This window comes from Sinohyriopsis cumingii, chromosome 14 (assembly GCF_028554795.1).
Source record: "Sinohyriopsis cumingii isolate HCF-2022 chromosome 14, ASM2855479v2, whole genome shotgun sequence".
NCBI classification, from domain to species: domain Eukaryota; kingdom Metazoa; phylum Mollusca; class Bivalvia; order Unionida; family Unionidae; genus Sinohyriopsis; species Sinohyriopsis cumingii.
Window position 1 is genome coordinate 26334928 of NC_142974.1, and position 22769 is coordinate 26357696.

The 22769-nt window shown below is 33.6% G+C and overlaps 1 long non-coding RNA gene across 2 annotated transcripts; it reads right to left on the bottom strand.

The window, feature by feature from the left end:
* Positions 1-126: 126 nt before the first annotated feature.
* Positions 127-14037, bottom strand: LOC149783464 (uncharacterized). Of its 2 annotated transcripts, none has more exons than XR_016413603.1 (3): positions 13979-14037; positions 6380-6457; positions 127-506 (listed from the first exon to the last, which is right to left on the bottom strand). It is a non-coding gene; the product is annotated as an uncharacterized LOC149783464 (long non-coding RNA). The 2 variants fall into 2 exon arrangements; XR_016413604.1 differs by having other exon boundaries at positions 13951-14023.
* Between the last annotated feature and the right edge of the window lie 8732 nt (positions 14038-22769).

A 22769-nucleotide genomic window follows, 5' to 3' on the forward strand; every position in this document is an offset into this window, starting at 1 on the left:
TGGAATTCTTTGCATGACGTACACATAGGCTTGTTACAAGCTTTACAAAAGCATGTTGCTGGTGTTTCTCTCTCTCGTTTTACACATTGGTCACAAAATTTGTTTCCATTCCTACCTAATGTGACATCCATTAATGATGATACAATGCTGTTCACTGGGAATGATTCCGCCCATCGTTCAACACTGATGTTAGGACTCGATGAGGTTGTGTCTGCTCTGCACACTGGACAAGGAAAAGAAGCTTGTGCTGTTCCTCTTTTTGAGACCTTACTGTTGATATGTGACTGCAGACATGAAGCACAATATGTGTGTCCGCACGGAAGAACTTTTGGTCTTTTTTAATGTCTCTAAGCAAACAGGACATTGCAAAATTTGAGATAATTGCCCTTCAACTTTCAGAACTGTCGCCATGCTGGTCTGACTTATTACTAGGATCACACACCAGAGAGGCGTATTCTAACAGTCACTGACGGTAACCACTGGGTACAGACAGCTGTTGGGAGCACCTGCACAATAAATCCTGTAAAATTTAACCAGCAGGAAGTAAATTCTAATGTGCTATTTGTTCATTCTTCTTTTAAATTCCTGATGTCTATACAAAAATATCTTAAATCAATACACCAATGTGGAAAAATGCAGGTTGCAATCGTAATCATCCTGAAAACTAATAATCCAAGCGGGTTACATAGAGAAAGAAAATTTAAATTTAGCAGGGTTTATTCAACATAAAAGCTTCAAAGATAAAAATGAATAAATTGTGCATCTGATACAATTTGAGAATGTATAACATAAATCTTTGTTCATTGGAACTATGACTGTTAAAAGCACAAGGAAAATAAATACTGCAAAATGTTACTGACACATTAAGAAAAATTAGAATTGGCTTTATCTATGGGAATAGCCTGGATCATGTCACTACTTTAAGTTTATTACAGGGCTGCACAGATCCTATAGGGGGTTTCACAGTTGCAATGGAGTTACTGATCATAGCACCTAAAATTACCTCCCTTAGCTCCAATGCGCATGCATTCAAAAGATTCCAGTTCTGGATAGTTCACTGTTCTACACTCGGATAGCAAAACATAAAGTCAACAATGGAAGGAATCTTAGCTTTACTACAGATCATTATGGTTAAACCAATGAATCAATTACATATGTCAAACATCTTTTGTTCATACTAGGATAATAATTATAGACATTATATCAGAAAATTAGATTCAGTGTCCATACTTACATTATATCAGATAATTAAATAATATTTACTTTCCATGCTTAAATGATATCAAATATTTAAATTAAATACACTGTCCATACCTGATAATATTGATTCATTATCCATAATTTCAGATACTTTTGTAGGAACATTTCACTTTGCTCTCTGATTTTAAACATTTATTGCACATTTTTGCTACATTAACGAAAATAATCTCAAATATTTATTAATATGTGGGTGTAAATATCGTACAATATTCAGGTTAAATAACATGCCCAATGACATTTTTTTTGTTTGTTTAATTTTCTTTTTGACTTTTGAAACATCAAGTATCGGACGGTACATGCAATAACTTTCAGCATGATTTTTCTCTGCTTACGCAGACACGTAATAACTCTCAAATTTGCTGGGCTCTTTAGACAACGTTTATGATTGCCACCAGCAATTTCGTCTAGAACAGCCTTCTTAAAATTAGTTTAATTCTGTTTAGCTTTCCTTGCATCAAATATTTAAGTTTTTAAGATCCAATTATTTCACAGATTCCCTCCTATTACATTGGTTCGCCTTTTAAATCAATATTGATCCACGTGACCAGATGTGAAATACAAACAGTATGATTTAAAAAAGAGACTGCTTGTAAGAACATGCTCTACAAGTCAATAATAAATGGATACTCACAAATATTCATATTTGCTATCTTTTTTATCAGTCATTTTATACTCATTTTTAACCAGAAGTACGTTTATGTAATAATATACGTATGCAAACACACATTCATTCGAGGATATACATACCATGCACCAGATGAAATGAGACAGACATACATACAGACAGACAGGCAGATAGGTGAGAGCCACACATGTCCTATACATGCATAGTGTGTCTAACATCGATATTTCTCCAAATTGTATACTATAAAATTTCCAACCGTTCAAGGATATAAAATTAAAATAATCATCAAGGAGACTCGTAAGTGTGCCTGCCTGTTTAAGCGTGGCTGACATTTGTGCATTTTGAAAAAAACTCAAGTTATCTCATGAAAAATATAATGAACTTTAATAGAAAAGCAACAGTCTAAATCAATAATAAAAGAACCTTAAGAAATTTGAATTTTTTCTCGTCATTCAACCTCCATTAACTGCTATGATTGAAGCTGTAAAAAATAAACATTTTTCGTTATTCTTCAAGCAAGATAAGTTGCAAAAACTTTTTACGCAGTGATACACTTTTGCACAATCAAAACATACAAACTAGAGCATAATGTAATATTGGAAAGATAATGTAGTTCTGAAATGGGGAGAGAATATTTATTTGAAAGCTGGGAGCAGCGCAAGTTAGTGAAAATAAATAAAAGATGTGAAAACAATTGATCAAATATTGATAGATTTTCTTTTTAAGATAGTGAGATATCGATCCTGCTTGCATAATGTGAGCGGTCAGTCACATTTTCTTGATCTACATCTGCCATCATGACTGACTGAACTATCCAGAAGTGAGTTGCACCGAGATGCCCTCTGGTGTTTTCAAGGGGAGGTACTAACCGTGAAACCCCCTATAGCTAGACATCCTAGACTGTTCATTCCTAAGTAAAGTTGCTGGTATGGGGCAAATGTTTTTATCCCATTTAAACAAAATAAAACGGGCAGGTGGTTAATTTCATGCTATAACCATATTTACAGCATCTACCTTTATCTGTCCATTCATGTCCTGTCAAAACTTGTGAAAGAAACCAAAACCAAAATGAAATCTGAGGTCACAAATATTACTTCTGTATCAGTACTCATGAATGCAGCCCCAATCTGTTTTTGGAACATTTTTTCATCCCATTTTGGTAGTGATGCATGACTTAAAGTTAGGCATTCTTGGTACTGATTTAATGGAAATTGTTTATTCTTTATTCTTGTGATGAATATTCCCTTTAATGTAGGCCTATTGCTTCACATTTCTGAGTGTCACAATGCAATGTTAAATGTTTTCCCCTCTGCTTGTACCTTTAATTCCATTTCAAAATCTCCATATCTAGCACATTTTCACTTCATTCACCTACATCTTACTTATCCATAAAATTAAATAAATCACGTTATATCATTTCAGGTCAAGCCTGTAATCTGGAAGAAGGTGTAAGAGCTGGAATAGCTTGGAAGCTTTCTAGCAGTCAGGTGGTGATGCTATGTCTCATTAAGACATGTCTAATGTACCTGCCATAATGGACCATGATTAGTTCATACTGCACACCAATAAAATTATATAGTACATCAAAGGCATGTTTGATGTGTTCATAAGAGAGATCAGCACCACTGCTGAGTAAGGCAGAGCCTTCATGGAGCTTATTTTCTTACTGCATTGTAATCTTCTGGTGTTATTGACACTGAAATGTAATGCATTTGTGCCATAAAGAATGGTATTGGTCCCATCAAAATGGGAAATTTGAGTGCAGTATTATTTGTACGAACAACTGAGTGTCTGAAAACAAATCTGGCACTTGTCATTATTTCTTTAGTGTATATAAACCATTATATGTCTGTACAGGCATATTGCAATTTGCTGCAAAAATTAGTGTGAGCTATCTTGCTTCACTACCCTTGGACAAAAATGTTATTAGATGCACAGACATAAGCTTCAACATGTTTTAAATATCATTCATTGGTCATCTTTTTTGCCAACAATTTCATTTCAGTTTTAAAATAACTTTTAAGGTAAATTTTCATTAAATTTTGGTTTTCTAAATTTGAATTTCTATTTAAAATTCAATTATAATTTAATTTATAAACTTTTTATATTTCAAACATATGTGCAGCTAGATATTATCTCAAAAGCTCTTGGCCAGAAACTAGTAACACGAAAATACATACTTTTGAGAATCATAACACACCATGTTTGCCTTAAAAATCAAAATGACTGTGTGTATAATGTTCAGATAGGTGTTGCATGCAAACTGTTTGAATAAAATTGGCCATAAGTAAGTTGGCCTGATAGGACTCTAGACACAAGTATAACTTCTTGGTCAGTACCCACAAATGTAGTCCAAGTCTACGTTTAGAACATTTTGTGTTCTCTCTTATTCTGGTGGTGAAACAAGAGATTATTTAGGCAAACTCTGTATTTATTTAAAATGAATCAGAGTATTATGGAGTGGTTCTCTCCGTGAATTTTGGCAACAGTGCACAGTTAGTATTGAGGCACTGTTGCTGGTCCAGAAGTAAAATCTGTGACCCACTGTACCTTGTTGTGTTTTTTAGTCAAGACTCTACAAAAGAAAATGCCAGTTAATCAATGACATCAACTTCACACTGAGTTCATCTTTGAAAATACTTTTCATTCAAATATGATTTGTTAGGATTCAGACACATTGGAAGGCTTAGTAGTGACAAGAAATGTGGGAATTATATAGGAATAATAATAATAATAACATTGATATATCCATCTCTCAGGTTAAATCTTATGGACCACAGTTGATAATTACTACTTAATGAGTCTTAAATTTAAATCTCTGACCGCTTTCTTGGTTTCATTCTAATGGGTTAAAGGCAAAATATGTGGCCTGAGTATTTTCTCTGATGTTTCTTTCAATGGTGACCTATTCATTTAAGAGTTTGACATTGTTTTTTCTGAGTTTATCATGGTATAAACTGTCCGTTGCTGACTCACACTGCAAATAACACTCAAAGGGCATTATGTAAGCTGTGTGAGTTGGTAACTGACAGTTTATACCACGATAAACTCGGAAAAAACGTTAAACTCTTACAATTAAAATTTCAGTTATTCCTTATGAAATTTTGTTTGCATCATTAAAAACAGAAATCTTAATTGAGTGTAGTAATACATTTGGGGTTTTCTGTTATGTAGCTATTTATAGCAATTGGTGTTGTCCTTCTTGATCGCAATAAGGTCATCATAATACCAGTCTTTCAACCAAAGGAAGGCAAATTTATTTATTTTTTTCAAATCGTTAGAATGTTCTTTTCCTTTGATGCTTACTTTGTGTCTGCCTTCACTGACAGTGTTTATCTTACGCTATACACTTGACTCCATTTATAGAAGTGGGTATGCTTAGAAATGTAGTTCTCCTTACAGTTCATACAGAAATAAACACAATTCATTTTGATCACGTGGTAACATTCTGACCAATGGAAATGTTACTTTTCTTTACCAGCTACTGGCAATGCAATTATTATCTGTTAATTGCTACTGTTACCATAGTTTTTGGCCACTGAAATTACCACATGAACAACTTATGGACAGTTTAAGGTGCCAGTTATATGCTGGAGATGACAATTACTGAACCCAGCCAATCTGGACATAAGCTAATCATGGATGGGCACAGGACATTACATGCAATTATTAGAAAATGACATCCATGAATAAAAATAAATAACAATCTGAATGTAGTTTCTTTATCATTTATTGCACAGTACCTTTGCCTTATTAATATGTCAGTATTTGAATTGGTGGCCCATATTCAACATTTGAATAGGTGGCCCATAGTCAACATCTAAATTGGTGGCCCATATTCAACATTTGAATAGGTTGCCCAGAGTCAACATCTGAATATGTGGCCCATAGTGAATATCTGAATTGTGGTCCATAGTCAATATCTGATATGGTGACCCATAGTCAATACTTGAATTGGTGGCCTATTAGTCAATATTTGAATTGGTGGCCCACAGTCAATACTAGAATTGGTCGCCCATAGTCAATACTAGAATTGGTGGCCCATAGTCAATACTGGAATTGGTGGCCCATCTTCAATACTTGAATTGGTGGCTTATATCCTGCTTACTAAAGCAAATTATGCTATTGTCAAGGAATGCACAATATGACATTACAGATTAACTTACTCATTTCTCCAATGTCACACAAAAAATAATTAAAAATAACTACATGTATTTATCACAAATACTAAAGAGTTTCACTAAATTACCATTAATAAATAACTAATTGCACAAATAAGTGTCAACACTTTCGTTATATGTGGCTTATTTGACACACCATAACAGAACACATGGATACATATACATTCACTGTCACTGAACATGCTGCGCCATATTTTAAAATTCATGTTTAGTGACAATTTTAACATACAACAGAACAGAATGAAATTAGTACCTTGTTTTGAATGATGCAAATGCTTATATATTTTACCATATCTAATTGTAATTTTCTTACATTTTGTGATTTTCTTCCACTGAACTACAATCATCATTCTTCATGGGAATTCCCTTCTTATGCACTTATGGAAATGTTCTACAAATACAGTAGTTCTCAAGCTTACAAGCAAAGTAAATATATCTCATATGTGCTTAAAATATATGGGTCACTCTAGTAGGTGAAGTGTGTGACTAAGTTACTCAAAAGATGTAGATTTTGCCTTCCTCTGTTTATTACACATAGAGTACATTTAGGATCTTTAACAAATATTAAGAAATTGTTTTGTTATATTTATACTGGTATTAAGATTTAAGGACTGATAATAGTGGAAAATATAAAGATCAGTGATTAGTATTTACAGTAGTACTTGCTGAAACAGGAGAGAAAACAAAAAACCAAAATGAAAAATAAATAAATAATAAATCATCAAATACCACATATTTCACAGGCCTTAAGCATTTTTCTTTGTATTATTGTGTTAACAATACCAACCATAACAGTACTATCTATACTAAATGTTTGATAGTTTATATATATATATATATATATATATATATATATATATATATATATATATATATATATAATGTAATATGACTCAGTCATGGGACTGTGCTGATATAAGGACCACTATCATAATGGCAGTTTCCATTACATGGCATCATGATATTTGCCATATGTGGTAAGGTCCCATCTATATGCATAATGTAATGTATGTTGTATCTTCTTTAGTCATTATGAACACAATAATTACAATGCAGTAGCTCAGTTCTGTGATTGACTGCACATAACATGAGTTAACAAATTGTTTATTGTAGGTTTTATTAAAACATTCTACACAGGACATATTGTACATGCACCAGGATTCTTAAAAGACATGTAACCTCAAGTTTTCATTCTTGGAATTTAAATGTATCCCATTTCCGACACAAGGAAATTCCAACCTGTGCATTTTGTATGACACATTAATCTGTGCAAGAAAATAAGTCTCAATTACCCTTATCTGGCATCTGGCACAATTCACTAATGAGCACATGCTGTCCATAACAAATTTACTGTATATAACACCTATGTAAAATCAATATAAACTGGGCAGAGATAACAGATCGATGGTGCCGTGTTTAGATGCACATATCTGAAATAAGATTAAATTGTTTTAAGATGAGTTTTGACATTTATTACAGATAAAGAGGGAATCAGTTATGATTTGATTTGATTGGCTGACATACTAAACTGCAATCAATTTGAAAAACTGGAAGATATGATGGTTTGCAACACAGTCTATGATACAATGCATTATAGATACATGTATTAACTTGATGGTCTTTTCATCTTTAGAAGGTATGTCAGTCTTAGGGGGTGCTGTTTGTTTATGATTCACAGGATGTACTTCCACATTTCGATATGAAGATTACAAACATATACTTGGCATCTATTTATATGCCATTCTTATCCATGGCAACAAAACTACTTTCAAACAGACGACCTCTTACCTGTCAGTGACTTGTATTTAGCATTTTAATGACAACAAAACTACTTTCAAATAGACGACCTGTTACCTGTCAGTGACTTGTATTTAGCATTTTAATGACAACAAAACTACTTTCAAATAGATTACCTGTTACCTGTCAGTGACTTGTATTTCGCATTTTAATGACAACAAAACTACTTTCAAACAGACTACCTGTTACCTGTCAGTGACTTGTATTTAACGTTTTAGACCATATAAGGCTTCTTCATCTGATCAGGGGCAGGACTCACTTTTGCACCCAGACAGAGTTGTTTTGATCAAATATAATTATATTTACTTCTTAATTTTATTTTTTCATTCTTATTTATTTAGTTTATCTTAACCCTGATAGGGAAATATAGTTTTGTAACACATGATCTCAAAGGGCTAAATTGTTTGACCAAAGAAATGAAAATCAAATTCTATTTAAAATTGTCTGTGATTGAGTGGCATGCCGTCAATTTTTTTCCATCTAGCATGGCCATCTGACTTGTATTTGACACAATTAATTTTCAGGCTCAAAATCACCCACTGGTATCTACATTAACTTTTTTCCCAGCTCCAATATCTGATATTCTTTAGATCTTTAAAAATCATTGTCATCATAACAATTATTAGCCAGTATTTCCCCAAATGAAATAAACTGAACATGAACCATGATGGGTAGCCCGTATTTTACACACGAATTTATAAACTTTCCTTGATGCATGTTTAAATTACGATAAAATATTTTACAGGGCACAATGTACAAATCAAAATTAGTTTACCAGCCACGCATGTCATTTGACTAGCAATACAAATGGTGAGATCCAGGTAAAAGTGTATCAATGTTGTAGTGTTTTCTCTTCTGTCAACAAATTAAAGATATACTTAATGTTATACAGACAATTTCTGAGAACATAAATTATCATCTTACCAATTTCATGACCGGATGCAAGGGTGTTCAAGTTTGCTAGGCTGGCTTGTAAGCAGCTACCCTAAGCCAACACCACATGGTATCCACAATTCCAACTTTTCGATAGGCATATGACTCTGACCCTACACCCCAAAATTAGTGACCAAATATCAAAAATGGGGTGGCAACCATCAGAGGAAAATTGGATTACTTTATGCTGAACAAGCTGTTGCAATAAAATATTTACCATGGAATTGGGGGGGGGGGAGGAGGGGGTATTGGTGTCACTTGGTGTTAATTTGTAGATGACGAGTGTTTTCAAGTCTTTTTCGTTTTAAATAACAAAACTGAGTGCCTGTGCCTGCAACAGCTGTCTCAGATGAATTCTCAATTTAAAGGATAACATGGCCATAAGGCAAATGGCTAATACAATTTTTGACATTTGCCCAAGATTCCAACACATTCAGTATGGTAAGTATCATTTTGTTATCAATTTTTGCCACTTGTATTGATATGCAGATTGGTACAACAAAAGTATCAGTGCATCACTCACTGTATTAATCGTTTCACCCCTAATCCTAAGTGTTTACAAGTATCAACATTTTTAATAAAATCAGCCAAGTTTCTATTTTCTTGACATCAAAGTCTTCTGACAATATATTTTTTTTAACAGGTAAATTAACAAAAGAGTGACTAACTGTTGAAAGTATAACAGAAATTATTATCGTATTTATAAATGTTTCTAAAAATGACAGAATACTCAGTAATAAATGTATTTTACAAAGTTGTAGAACCATCATTTGTATCATCATTACATGTTAATTTTAACATAAGATTATTATTTCTACCTTTGTTTATCGACACTTTCAGGGGTATTCATTTCTTGATTAAATGTTATTTTTCTTGTGCAGTTTCTACTTGCCAAGAATGTACTCTGTATCACTGAAAAATTGCACTTTAAAAAAAAACTTGCAATTTAAAAAAAAAATTGTGATCTACACCAAAATTGAAATATTTGAGAAGGAACTCATCTTTTTCAAATAATTACTGCAGCTTTAAGTTCTGACATTAAAATCTAACATTAAAAACACATTTATTTGACGTACACATGACCGCAATTTAGGATATCAATTTCATCATTAGAATCTGATGGAAGAAGACAGATGACCCCAATATAAACATCATTGACAGTTTTTGAACCAGTTGTATTGACTTGAAACCAAAGTATCTAATTTGGGTCAGACTGAACGATAGTTACAAATAAAAACGTATAATTTTTTTGAGAACAATGCAGTTAGTCATCAATTATGTAGTAAGCATGACCTTGCCTAGTGACATTATGTTGATGATGTCTATGTATAATATATGGCTAACTACATGAAGTCTATTCACGTTACCAATAAAGCAACAATGTTTTCTACCTTTATGTTGGGGACATGACTCCACCACCAAGCAAGCAACTTGCTGGTCTATATTATCAATAGCCCTTAAAGTAAGTCACGACCACATGCACTTGTTTAGCCCTGCAATGTAAGACATCTACCCTGATATTTATGATTTTGGGTTGACATCTGATTGCCTAAAAAATGGTAATGGTATTCTGTAGTGTGGAAATCAATGGCAGTCAAGAATGCTAAAATGAATTAAAATGATTATAAGTATCTTCCATAAATAAAACATACTTCTTTAAACACTTTCTTCAATATTAAAATATTTTCATTCATTTTGTTATAGAACCATTCTTCATCATACTACTATAATTTCAACATTCCTGGCTTTATACAATTTTTGCCTCATTCCCTATCAGTCAGCTAAACATGCAACACAATTATTCAGGCAGTAAAACATCGACCCAAAAATATAAATATCAAAGTCAATGTCGTACACAGCAGGGCTGATATAACTGCTAACAAATTACCTACTGCCATTTGACTAGTTAAAAGAAATTACGTCCAGCATGCATTTATAGGTCATTTTCATGTGGTTAATTAAAAGGCAGTATTCCGTTATGCGTACCACTCTGGTGGCCTAGTGGTTAGAGTGTCCGTCTCAGAAGCGGGAGGTTGTAGGTTCGATCCCCGGCAGAGTCATACCAAAGACTTACAAAAATGGTACAAACAGCTGCGGCCTCACTTGGCACACAGCATTAAGAGGTTAGTGTTAGGACTGGTCGGCCTTGTGTCAGAATAATATTACTGGGTGGGACATCATGTTCTATGACTATGGCATGATACCCCAGTGCTAGACATCACTATAAACTGCCTCACTGCAGACATCAGAGCAATATGACTCAAAAATTGTTAAAGCTATGTTAAAAATCCTAATCACACACACACACACACACACACACACACACACACACACACCATTCTTGCTGTTCCTGCATATTAACCAGGCGCGATTGTGGCCATATCGAGCAGTAGTGTTTAAAAAATTGTCTTGCATTCCTTAAAGGTATGATAGTAAGCAAAACTTTCTTGGATAAACATACCAAGGTGAATGCCTGAGCACCAAATTTATTACAATACATGAAATGTAGCTTGAAATATCAGCTTTGATTCTTAAATAGGTTGCACGAGAAAGGACAAAAGTGTTCTCCTTGATATTATTTTGTATCATATGTTAGTCCTACATGTAAGACGTCGACGCTGATATTAATGTTTTGGGCAGAACTAAAACATAAATAACATGTGATATGTCTTACATTGTGGGACTAATTATGTCATGATTCCCACGCTTTTCTAAAGATAAATTTCCAGGTTATTTCCAGGGTTTTTCAAAGATGAAATTACTTTTTTGAAGGTTCACATTTGACTATTACTGAATGAATTAAAGAAAATTTTACATTATTAAACATGCATTTTCTAGATCTAAAGATGCTTCTCTTTCAAGGCTCTCCAAAAACATCGAAGTCAGAAAAGATTATCATGTACAAATTCCCAAAATGTATCACATGAATCAAATCTGACTATATTCCTGTAAATTGGCATGTAAAGTCATTTCAATGTACAAAATAAAAATTCTGACTTTATTTTGCTACATTATATTGCTAAGTGGGAACAACATAATGAACATAAATTATGTTCTGTTTCTTTTCAAACCTTTAATTCTAAAGAATTATATATATATATATATATATATATATATATATATATATATATATATATATATATATATATATATATGCATCTTATAGAAAGTAACATGTCCTATAACAGCAATATATATGGAAAACAATAAACCCAAATAATTAGAATCTTGTCTTGTAACTAAAAGAGTTTAACCCTGAATAAAATCCCAAACAAGATTTTTCAAACAACCTAATCTCCTTAAGACGTTCTGGTTAAAAATCCATAATTTAAAAAACATTTTCAAAAGGGTTTATTTAAATTTTGGCAAAAGACTTTCAAAATTATATACTGTTGAATAAATAAGGACTGAATTTTCTGTAAAATCAACTTGTCTTCATGTAATTCGTTAAAACAGTCCCCTATCTAAAAATGATACAGGGGCTCGTATCGTTTTTTAATATAGTACAAGGAAACAAATTCTCATTTCAGCTGAGATTCAACAATTTGGACTACAAATTTGACTTAAAACGAATAGCAGTCCATTTTCTAATCCGACTTTCCTCCGATTATTCCCACCCCATTTTTCACATTTGGACATTACATTGGGGTGTGGGGTCATTGCAACTGTATAGCGAAACTTTGAATTTGCCGCCACCGTGCAAGAGCAACATATGATAGTCACTTACCAGTGGACCTGTAAAATTTAAACTTATGTTATATCGACTCATATCTGCATAAAATCGAGTGGAAAATGACTTATTTTCTCAGAAATGGCAACTATTATAATCATTATGTCGTGAATCTGCCATCAGACAAGAAGAAACTATGGCATAGATGATACCTGACTCAGTACTTGCCATTTGCATTACTAGTCACATGATTTCACAAAGCTCAAATCGTGACATCAGTTGTCCAATAGTGACATGAAATCAACAATAAACTCCTGTATAATGTTGCTGTACAGAAAATCAATTATATTAAATGAAAGTCAGATACTTTTTGTAAAAACCAGCAATCTGGCCAGTCTGATTTATCAAGCAGAGAGCACAGGTCAATGTGGTAGTTATGTGATACAACAAAACTCCAGAACTCGGAATACATAAATATGGAGAATTTTGTGTTCTTTCTCTTATGTATTTTTATTGCAACCGATATATGATTTTCATTTAACAATTTTTTAATATTTTTTCTCTACAACATTTGAAAATGTGAGTTGTTAGATTTGTGTACTCATGTGATTAGCAAGGCAAATTGTAAGTACCAGGTCACATTTCATCAACGACGTAGTTTTATCTTGTCTTTCAGCAGATTAAAGACAACAATTTTTATATTAACAATTTCTGAGAAAAAAAGTAATTTTCATATTGATTATATATTTGTGAACTTGGTGTTTCGGGCTTATGTTGTTCTTGAAACTGATGTCAGGCATGTACACCTTCCATAGTTGCTCTGCAGTATGTTGATCATGAAATACCAATACTGTAGTTGGCTAAGAGCTAGCCTCCCATTGCAGTAGACACGTGGGTTCAAGGCAAGTAGAGCGTCTCAATAACAGCTTGGATGACAACTATTCTGAATTGCATGAGACTATTTATTATACAATGTTTTTCAAAATTCTCATCTAGGGAAAGGGCTTGCGTTTTGCACTGTTAGCACCACATATTGTCAAAAATGGCATTTGGATGTGAAAAATGCATGTTTTAAATAGGGGTTGGGGTGCATAAACTTCACCTATGAACTGCCATTAACTTCTCTGGTCAAGTGAATACTATTCTTATGCTTTGTTTTAATATAGGTATCTAAAAATATGGACCTTTTGACCTTACTTGTGTATTTGATTTTTTATGACTTTTTATACTAGGTCGCTGATTGCGGCATTAAATTTATACATAAAAACTGGCCCCTGCTACCATAACTGATGTCTGGACATCAACTGTTTAATAGTTTTGTACGTTTCCCTATAATACTATATCTAAATGTGGGATATGCCACACATAGATACCTCAGCAGCTGACTGTGACGTGATAGACTAACAAATATATAAATGGTAAACTACAAATGATGCTAGTTTTGTAATCAAATAATTATCAAACTATCAAGCATGATTAATAACCTAATAAGGACCTAAGCTTTTGGATCACCTTGCATTTTTACCCATCGGAATATATTCAGGAGATCTAGACCTGGAAGGAAAGGAAAGGGCGTACTCGTTTGTGAATCAGGAAAGGAAAGGGCGTACTCGTTTGTGAATCAGTAACAGTGAGAATTATCCAAAATCCCAGTCAAATAACACAAGGCAGATTGTTCAAGAAGAGCAAGTAGTGTAGAAACGTGCCATCGCGTATCAGGCAAATCCGCTAATGCAGTATATGTAGATTGTAGTACATTTTTTTTTTAATCACTAGCACCAGACAGATGCTATTGTTTGTCCTTCGAGTTCGATGTTTACCATGACATTACTGTAGTATTCTCACACCCTTCCGCTAGTTTGTAACCACATCCCCACCGATTTAAAAAAAAAAACAAACAAAAAACCAAAAGGCATCAAGTATATTAAAAATGCACAACTTAGTTATTTCATTCAACAATTTATAACCTAACTGTAGCTTAGGGTTTCTAACACTAACTTATTTGTGGCTCTCGGTGTAAACAAGCAGACAGACTGTTGTGTCCTTTCCTTGTTCTATAAGATTCTATTTTAGTGAAGCCTGCATGCAAGTTTTACAATTTCTTGTTTTACTGTTTCTAAAACAAATACAAAAGGAGGGTCATTTGTCATAATATTTTCGAAGAGATGTAACTCGGATCTTAAAGGAATGATTGAGAGTATCAAAGAACGTTAACTACATCAAATATGTTGCTTGAAAAGATAGACTCGCCCATGCAAATATGGCGACCATGTTTTAAAAGACATTCTCGGTCGATTCGAAATGTCAACAAATTGAATGTTTTTTACCCCTTGGTGACAACCAGATATACATTATAAATTGATGAATGGAATGACTAAATTTTGTTATCTTTTATATCATAAATGACTTTTGTTTTCAAATCGTAAGTAGGGTAAAACAAACGGGGGGGGGGGTGTGTGCGAATGCCATAACTTATTTGATTTCTGTTGAGTACGTGGACGACTGATTAACCTCAGTTTTGGCTCTGAAAAATATATGTGGCACACTTCTTCGCTGCCTCTGCTATTTTCTACCATTTAATTTATGTAGCCATAGCATGTGCGAGGCTCTCCCAAGTGGAACGATGTTTTGTGCAGCCTTCCCAAGAGACAGAGTCGATGTTGAACGAAGCAAGTCATTCCTTACCCAAGTAATTCCGTATCCCAGTCGTTTTGTAAAAAAAATGAGTCGCTTCGTACCCAATCTTATGGTAGTTTTGTACCTAATGCTACATAAATGTATTGCACACACATAATTACAAATATAACCACAAAGTTCGTATTAAAATATATTTCTTATATATTTCAAACTGTTACATATTTGATTTGAGGTATTGCCTTGGTGATTAACTTTAGATAATTCGCCGAGAACACGTGCTGGCGTATAATAATTTGCTCATTTTAGTTTACAGAAAAATTATGGAGTTTTATAGCAAAACCTCTTTTTTATGTACGGAGACAAAATATGACATTAATTAAAAGATGAGGCATTGTTGCAGAAGCGGGCAAAGCCAATCTTCCTCTGTATGTGCTAGTTAGCCTCTTATAAGGCGAAGCCATTGCAACTGTTACACAGATTCAACTGGTAAACATATTCAATCCGAAAAGAAAATTGAGAAGATAACAGAGTCAGACATGTATAAAAAAAAATTTTAAAAAAAAAAAACCGCAGGCGAGAATATTCTCTGTGTGGGAAGAGTACCAGAACGGAGTCATTTTCTCCTCACAATTACTGAAACGTTACAGTAGCACAGACGCCATATCAATTGACTCACAAGGCAAATTAATTGCATTATGGTTCTATCATTAATTTGTTAACACTATACTGTTACTGTTTTTTAAAATACAATCCTAAAACAAAAATGCATATAGTAATTCCAAATGATACTTTTCTAAATAACTAGGCATCTTTTGCTACGCCAGTATATGTTTTCTTAATGTATTTAATAAAACTCTAGAATGTACAATTTGGAATAATATTGTTTGTTCTTTTCATAAAGAAACCATTGTGTTAGTCTTTTGTCTTAATGTGTGCTTCAGTTAATCGTTGGATTGTAATTATAATATTCTATTTAGGTGAATAGATCTTTGCTGCACTATAAACGTTTTATTAGAGGCAGCATCCAAGCATGCATACATTTCTTCGGTTCTTTGAACTTTCTTTTACATAAATCAGATTTAAAATACTGAATTATATATATTTACTGCAAATGTCGAAGATACGAACGGTTGTTAGACTAAAGATGGGAGGGTAGTAATTAAAGAGGGAGCGGTAAATGTGACAATACGGTATATTTGACAGTGTACAAGAATGGTTTCGAATTGTTCATCACCTTGGGTACGAAACAACCATCACATCGGGTACGAAATTACAAGAATGGTTAGGAATTGACCATCAATTCGGGTACGAAAGGACAATCACCTTGCGCACGAAACGACCAAGTTTTGCTGGGTACGAAACGATCTAGGTACGGAATGACGGTAGTCTAATGTTGAATGCCTTGAGGGAATCTTTGAATCGTTTCTTCTGATCAACCTGATATCAGCTTCCCTCCTTTTGCTTGCCGTAAAGATCTTCTTTGGTAGTCTGCCTTCTGAAATCCTAGTGACGTGACCTGCCCATCAGCAGCAGAGGGGGCGAACTTTGGGAGCGTCCAAAAACCCAAATGAGGCTTCTAATTAAAAATATTTCGAGCTGAATATTTGCTCTAAAATGTTTGATTTTACCACTGCTAACAGCACTGAAATCTCTGTGACAAATGGAAATATCCCACTGAACTTTTGCATTTACTGGTAGTGGAATATAAAGGAAAATCTTTCTCTAATTACAAATTCCATGAATAATTTTGATTTAGTTTGTTTACTCTATCAGGATCATAAACTCTAATTGCTTCAACCCTGGATGTTACTTCATCAACATATGTGTTTCCTCTACGTTGTTAATGTTACAGGGTGTTTTTATTGAAATATATTTTAGCGAACCATTGTCGGAGTGCCTAATAATACTCACTAACAGATCCACAGGGTCGGAAAGGCTGGTTATGTGATTTAACTCGGATGCCACATTTAAGACACCTATTCCAACATGTCATGTGAGCAAATGTAATTTACAGTATACATAGTGGCAAGTTCTGCTTAATAGTTAACATTTTCCAATGCCAACATCTCTAGAGTCATTACATACCAATGCCACTGAACTTTATATATTTATAAATTGTATTCTAACAGAAATAATCATCTGTGTTTTCATAAAAATCATAATTTATGTTTCTAACTGTTGCGAGTATTTTGAAGATCGTACATATATGCTGGCAAGCTTTCTCACATACCCACATTGGCCTAGCCTGTGAATTGAACCCATGCAAATGTAACATGGCAGTGACCCCTTTAGACCAGTTAGGCACCTCCAGGGCCCCTAATTTGTTTTGGTTGGAATGATGGTGTACGTATTATCAGGTGTATGTGCTCCTCAGCATATACATATGGTCTTCAAAATACTCGCAGTGGACAGTATTTGATTGTATGGCCATTTGCTGTAAAATACACCACTGGGAAAGTAATTTGCACACCTGTGGCAGTGCATTTTACAAACATTTTTACACCAGCCTGCATCAACCAAGGATAAATGTCAAAAATAATTGTGTGTCTTAACATAATTTTCTTTAATTCAGTATCTGATCAAATCATGGAGTGCTGATTAATATGATCACAATATATTGTACAAAAACATAAATGACCAAAGCTTGTACAATTACATTTGATGTTCTTAAAGCACTGCTTGTATATTGACACTATAGCTTTTCTCTTTGCATGTGAATGTCTTTCCACAAAACTTATAAAGCTGCATCATTTGCTTACATTCTTTATCGTCGAAAAAAATCTCATATTATTCATGTAAAGGTGTTGTTCGTAATTCAATATATTAATGCTGAAGACATCTTTCTCTAATTATTTCATTCTTGATGATCACAACTCTTAGGCTACTAATGTTTTCAATGTCACCACTATCATCATCAATGCAGCTTTTCTTTCATTTTTGGGTTCTCTAAATGCTAACTACTTCAGTTCTTTCCTATACAATATCAAAGGACTTTCCAGGATTTTTTTCTTCTCCCAAGTCATGTCTACCGGTACATCATTGCTACTCCAAGACAATTTCTAAGTTTAATACCTTATCAATATGTCCAGGCTATGTCTTTAACAAGTCTCTGACTAAACTGTATGATACATTTATGTGAAACAGTAATTTAATCTTTGCCTGTAGCATTGTGCATAATTCACTGATCTGATAAAATGAAACCACAATTTGATATGTCAATACATTCTTTCAAAATACTATAATATCAATCTGTGACTTTTTTGCCATTTATATATAGTGCGGTAATTGTCTAACATAAAAACTACCTCTGCTGCAGTTTGTAGAAAATAATTTCAAATTATCTCTGCCACAGAAAATAAAATCATTGTAGTGGTGATCAATATTCCTATTTCTGCCTTTACACAAGAATTTGTAGTATAGCCACAATCAATAATATACACCGGATTGAAAACTTCAGCTTTGTGTGTAATGCAGAAGGGTCACTTTCTTTACCACACATGCATTAATGTATATCATGGTCATAATGAAAAATTGCTTATAAAAGTAAGCTCATGAAAGTATTTTTGTCCGTCTTCTTCTGAATAAGACCTTGTCAGACCCTTTGCATGTGTACCTGGGCTCAACTGATCTACTTATTTTGTTTGGTTCATGAGTCAGTGACTGGTGGTAAGACTAATGAATACCAATTTACATGGGAAAAGCACAGGTTTAAAGGAATACAACCTTCCCATTGGATTGATGCGAAAGAAAACATAACCAAGACTGAAAGAAAGAAAGGTGAAAGAGCATGTCAATGTGTTTTCAATAGATAAAAAAGCCTTTTCTTTTTTCAAAAATCGCCATATTTAATAATAAAAATAAGCTTCTCTAACTCAAAACCATAACACAAACATGTAATGTTTTAAACCTAAGGATGTTTACAAGGTTAACAAGTCTGGTTGAAATTTGTATCAAGATTAATATAGCAGTTGCCGAAGGAAACAAAATGATGCACGATGGACAAATTGCAATACCAAAGCACAAAAAGGCGGTAATAGTAAAAGCTCACTTGGCTTTACAGCCAAGTTAAGTGAAACAAGAGCTCCTTTAAACAATGATACTCCGCTGGCTGAAATGAATTTCCAGGAACCAACGACTGTTTCTTTCTGTTAACTGATGGTGTGGAAACTATCTCTGATATTCTGGAGGAAAAAGACAGTTTTCAAAATGGCCACCATGAGAACCATAATGGATGCAAGATTGGGGCCATTTTTTTATGGTGAAGTTTTCTGGTGAAAACCCTATGTCAATATGAACATTCATTTAGGAAGAGTAGAGATACAATGTTTTTCAAGATAGTGGCTATCATACTGTCTGTGCAGATTGTCATCATTAAAGACCAACGTTAAATCATAGGACTTGAACTTAGGTAACAAGACCAGGTAAAACCAAACAAGCATTCAAGTCTTCCAAAATATAAATCTACTTAAATAAAATATAAAATCAAACAATGTGAGAGAATTATAAATAACTTAAAATGTTATGATGGCTGCCATAGTGACCATTGTGGAGTCACCTCCACAATGTTTTGATTTATGAGCATTAAAAGCCTTTTGGTGAAAACCAAATGTCTATCCATTCAGAAGAATGCAAAAAGAAAAATCAAGATGGCTACAATGGTAGCGATGTTGATTAGAAGATTGGAACCATTGTCATTTACTTTCATATAGGCTTGATAATAAATCATCTGGTGCAAAACCACATGTCAATATGATTTTCCATTCACGAGATGACAGTAATAATATTTCTATGATGGCTGCCATAACAGTCACATCTAATGTCAAATCTGCACCACAAACAAAATAAAAAAGTTGTTTGGTTGCTTTGACCAACTCTTGCTAAATATGACCTATTTTTACCAGTGATGAATGAAAATGTATATACATGTGATGATTAGTGTCATGATTTTTTTAAATACAGATAAATATGCATTAATGTTCAATAATATGTTGCTTTGACCAACTCTTGCTAATAATTGGTTTAGTTAATAAATATAAAAATAAAAAAAGTTTCATATTTCAACAGGCAACAATATCCAAGATCTCAGAAAGTCAGCTTAATGTAAATAAAGAACATAATTAACCAAACCTGAAATGTAGGTCACAGTTCTAATTTTTTTGCAAATGGGTAAAACAAACTTGAAATAATTAATCAAATTTCATGACTGTATAACAAAATGTGTAAGGAAATATTAACTAAAGGCATAGTGATATATGTAGTCATGGGAGGATGAGACCAGGTCTTTGTGACTAACTTTGTCAGTTGATTACTGTACAAGTCTTAGTAAAATTGTTTGTGTCACCACTGTCAAACAAGAGGTTGCGAGTTTCATCTATAAAAAAATGGTATTTTTATCTTCAACTCGTATACCAGGTCAAGCAATTAACCAAGGTTTGAAAATAAATGTGGCCAGTCATACTGACCAATAGATGCCAGTAAATGCCTATATTGTTTCCTCAAGCAATGCAGTTTAAAGACGGTACAACTTTCCAAAACATTAAGAATATTAGCAATGCAAATATATTAATACTAAATTGGATCTCCACCTTAAGCATAATCTTCATTTCAGCTAATAATACAAAAATTCAGTGTACAGTTGCTTAGTTATAATTTCTCTAAAACGTTTTCAATGAACACAACACTATATGATAAAACAGTCAAAATTTTTGAAGTATTGTATATAAAGCCTCATTTCTGTAAGACTAATAAAATGGTTACCAAGTGCAACGAATCTATTCAACTGTTTTCTAATATTTTGTATGAAGAAATAAAAATATAATGTTCCTGTCACATTGTAAAACAGCATGTTTTACCCTGCACACAACAATTATGGATGAACATGATTCAATGAGGGAACGTATCCAGTTATCTTTACAAAAGGTGGAGCCACAGAAAAACCTGGTCCCGATATTTGGTCATCTTAGGACTTTATCATTCCTCAGAACAATATATTATTGATCAGTCTAGATATATTATTTTAATTAACTCATTATGAGACAATAAAAAAGTAAAACAACTTTGGGAACAGTTTCAAATTTAAACCTTGATAAAAAGTTTTATCAACAACATCACCGATGCCTAGTTTGCGTAACTTACTGATTAGCTAATTTGTTCACATAGATAACTTAGCTTAGCCAATTTCCCCCTCCCCCCCCCCCGACTAATTGGTAATAAGCTTAATGTCCACATGTGAAATATCATACATGTAATTGGTCACTTAACAAAAGAAGGGAGGGACAGAATATGCTAGCTGATTATTCCCCCCCCCCAAAGTTTCTTATTATTAATGGGTTCTACCGTAATATTCTTAAGGCCTACACGTGAAATACCATACATAGAATGGGTCACTTAACAAATCGGGGGGGGGGGGGAAACATGTGAAATATAATACATGTTATAAGTTCATGTAACAAACTGATATCGGGTTTATTTCAAATGAGCCATTATATTAAATTTAATACAGTTTACAATTTCAGACTAATATTTCAAAAATCACCTACATGGAATAAAATACAGCTTTTAATTATTGTTAATACTTCTTAGTATTAGCCTAACACTATATTAAAATAGTCATTTGCAAGGTTTTGTTAATAAATTCCAGACTGAGTGAAAGGTTTGTGAACTCTTTTCCCTGATCGATAGAACCAAGGCGAATAATGATATTAAGTAGAATTTTTTTTTGCTTCATCAGCACTTTTGTTGAGGAGACCTTCATCCTCAGACCATTTGAAAAAATGTATCTGTGGCTGCAATAATATAATTGTTCCCACTGTCTGTTATTGGAAGAGGACAGATAATATTGATTCCAACGAAACTCAACACTTTTGATGGCACTGGTAAGGAATTCAGAGGAGGTACTGCTTGTATTGGCCTAGATTCAGTCTATTGTATTTATTGCAGTCACTGACATATTTTATTATGTTGTTTCATCCCCATCCAGTAATACCCTTACTGGCATTTCTCATATGTTTTGTCATGTCCACCATGTGTATTTATCTGTTAAAATAAAAATATAACAATTATATTTCAAAAGTACAAGAAAAGAATGTTTACAATTTATAATTATGTACTTTGTGTACGACAGAGAGAACGAAGAGAGTAAGAGCAAAAGCTCGAGAGAAAGGAATTTAGATAGAAAAAGAAAAGAAGACAGAGACAGAGGGAGAGGTGTATATGAGTTCTAGAGGCAGATGGTGAAAGGAGAGAGAGAAAAAAGTGAGAGAGGAAGACATAAAGAAAGAGATAGGAGAAGAAAGAGAGAGAGTGAGAGGAACAGACATAAAAGAAAAGTGAGAGAGAGATAGAGGAGATAGAAGAAGACAGAGGAAGAAAGAGATAGGAGAAGAAAGAGAGAGCGAGAGGAATAGATGTAGAAGAAATATGAGAGAGAGATAGAGGAGATAGAAGACATGAAGAAAGAGAGTAGAGAAAGAGAAAGAAAGAGGAAGACGGACACAGAGGAAGTGGCAGAGAGAAAGGAAGACAGGACAAGAGGGAGGAAGAAAGGGAAAGGGATTAAGAGGACATGAGAGAAGACAAAGAGGAAGACTTAAGGAAGAGAGAGAGAGAAAAAAGAAGACCATGGAAAAGAGAGACAAGAGAACATAAGACGTGGGAGAGAAATGAA